Here is a 3,218-nt window from a genome sequence, read left to right as displayed (position 1 = left end):
CTAAAGTTCAATAGCACCTCTACACCAGCTGAAGATCCCTAAAGCTCAGTATCACCTCTACTCCAGCTGAAGATCCCTAAAGCTCAGTAGCACCTCTACTCCAGCTGAAGATCCCTAAAGCTCAGTAGCACCTCTACTCCAGCTGAAGATCCCTAAAGCTCAGTAGCACCTCTACTCCAGCTGAAGATCACTTCTCTCATTGTCTCTTTAATGTCACTTCACAACATTTTTCACAAGTTAGTTGTGTGATGAGCTGCCTTCCTCACAAGAACCTTATCTCCAGTGACAGCAGGGAATGAGGTGAATCTGTTTAGATTTGACACTTGTGTCCCCAGTGCCTAGGCCAGTGCCTCAGGCATTGTAGGCTCTGGAAAAAAATGCTTGGGACTAGGATAATCAGAGGACTGGGGGAAGTCCAGTCCTATTCTCACTCAGGGAGAGTCAGAATAACATAGTTCACATTGCATAGTTCTTTGGAGGTGAAAAGATGGGAGAGTGCACCAAGCCTGTGAAATCATTCTTGAGGCCAGGCCTGGTGGCTCACACCTATAATCCCAGCACTTTGGGAGGCCCAGGTGGGCAGATAACTTGAGGTCAGGAGTTCCAGACCAGCCTGGCCAACATGGTGAAACCCGTCTCTACTGAAAATTTAAAAATTAGCTGGGCATGGTAGCAGGTGCCTGTAATCCCAGCTACTCAGGAGGTTGAGACAGGAGAATTGCTTGAACCGGGAGGCAGAGGTTGCAGTGAGCCAAGATTGCGCCACTGCACTCCAGCCTGGGCCACAGAGTGAGACTCATCTCAAAATAAATAAATAAATAATCTTTCTTGATATGAAATCTCTCATTAATCATCTGGAAATCTCATACTTTCTGTCTCATCTACTATGGAGGAAAGCACCTTGTATGTTCTGCCTAAGCGCCCCACTATACTGTTCAGAAGTTTCTATTGTCTATTTTTCATTTTTAACTGTGGTAAAATACATATAACATGAATTTACCATCTTAACCATTTTGTGTGTGTGTATGTGTGTGTTTTGTTCGTTTGTTTTGAGACAGGGTCTCGCTCTGTCTCCCAGGCTGAAGTGCAGTGGCACCATCTCAGCTCACTGCCACCTTGGCCTCCCGGGCTCAAGTGATCCTCCTACCTCAGCCTCCTGAGTAGCTGGGACTACAGGCATGCACCACCACAGCCAGCTAATTTTTCTGTTTTTTGTAGAGATGATGTTTTGTCATGTTGCCCAAGCTGGTCTCAAACTCCTAGCCTCAAGCAATCCACCCACCTCAACCTCCCAAGGTGTTGGGATTACAGGTGAGAACCACCACGCCCAGCCTCTTAACCGTTTTTAAATATGTAGTTCGGTAGTGTTAAGTATGTTTACATTGCCATACAACCAATCTTCAGAACTATTTCATCTCACAAAACTGAAAGTCTATAACGTTGAACAATAACTCCCTATTATCCCCTCTCCCCAGTGCCTGGCAACCACCATTCTATCTTCTGTTTATAAATTTGCTCACTTTAGATACCCCATATAAGTGGAATAATATAGTACTTTGTGTGTGACTGGTTTATTTGACTTAGCATAATGTCTTCAAGGTTCATTCATGTTATAGTGTGTGACAGGATTTCCTTTTTTTTTTTTTTTTTTTTTTTTTTTTTTTTGAGATGGAGTCTGGCTCTGTCACCCAGGCTGGAGGATTTCCTTTCTTTTAAGGTTAAATAATATTCGGAAGTAATTATATTTTGAACTATTTTAAATTTTAGTTGTGAAATTAAGGGCATCTATTCTAAGGATGCCTAAGAGTGACAATGCCTAGAAACATTAAACCTGTCTACCCAACCACACTAGGTAGCCTCATTCTTGAATATAACCACCAACATATTTGCATTAGCTTCTTTAATTCACCTGAGAACTTTTAAAGTGTGTCAAAATTGATCTGTATGTGGCAGCAAAACACCCACCTTGAAGATGAGTGCTAACCTATGCTCAGGATCAACCTCATGCAGAGCTGAGTACAAAATGAAAATGCAGGTCCCTGTGTGAGTGCACAGATTTTATGTTCTAGAAGCTAGCACTGCCTGTCTTAAAGTGCTTCTCTGGAAAAATACTGCCTTGTAATTTGTGCCTATGTCAAAAACCTTGACTTTTTTTTTTCCTACTGCTATCCTTGAAATTTATCAAAGTGGTGCCCTTATATTTTCCTATTAGGAAATCCCCCTTGAGCCCCTACTCTTGTGAATTATATCTTACCCAAGTGGGATGAAATATCACAGGGTTGGTACCTGTACCCTAGCTCCAAGACTGCCAAGGAGAATTCCCCAAGCATGTTCTGGTTTACTTAGTTTTTTTGTTATATCTGCCAGCTGCATGTACCAAGTGCCTTTTGAGATACGGTATCTCTCTCTCTCACCCAAAGTTGGAGTGCAGTGGCATGACCATGGCTTACTGTAGCCTTGAGCTCCTGGGCTCAAGCAATCCTCCCGCCTCAGCCTCCTGAGTAAGTGGGGCTACAGGCGCACACTACCACAACCAGCTAATTTTTTGATAGAGATGGGGTCTGGCTGTGTTGCCCAGGCTGGTCTCAAACTCCTGAGCTCACACAGTCTTCCAGCCTCAGCTTCCCAAAGTGCTGGGATTACAGGTATGAGTCACTATGCTTGGCCTAAAAGTTTTTTACATGATAGATCTCTGAATACCTTTTGAGTCTCTTCTCTGATAAATTGGTTTATTCAAGTTATTTTATGTTTCCTTGGGACAAAATTTGAAACATATTTTTCTAACTGGTGATTTCCTTTAGGTTTTCTCATTAGTTTCTATGAGATTAAATGTTACAGTTGCTTATAATTTCATTCATCAGTGAAGAGTCTGTGATTATCTCCTTTTCATCTTAATTCTGTATTTTGTTTCCTTCTCTCCTTTTAAAAAAATCTGGCTTGGGGAAAGTTTCTCTCTCTTACTTTTTTTCAAAGAGTCAACTTTAAAATTTTTCTTATTATTTTTTTCTACTTACATGTCATTATTTTCAACTTTTATTTTTATTATTCCCCCCTCCATATTTTTTAAAAGAATATCTTATGAATTTTTCTAATTTATTAAGATTACTATCAGGTTTGTTTTTTATTATAGTCTTTCTTCTTTGGAAATTAATGTGTTTAAGACTAATAGAATTCTGGCTGGGCGCGGTGGCTCACTGCTGTAATCCCAGCACTTTGGG

The sequence above is a fragment of the Rhinopithecus bieti genome, unplaced genomic scaffold (genome assembly GCF_001698545.2).
Source record: "Rhinopithecus bieti isolate Rb0 unplaced genomic scaffold, ASM169854v2 scaffold_48474, whole genome shotgun sequence".
Lineage (NCBI taxonomy): Eukaryota > Metazoa > Chordata > Mammalia > Primates > Cercopithecidae > Rhinopithecus > Rhinopithecus bieti.
The sequence above is the reverse complement of the archived record's forward strand: the minus strand, read 5'-3'. Positions refer to the sequence as shown.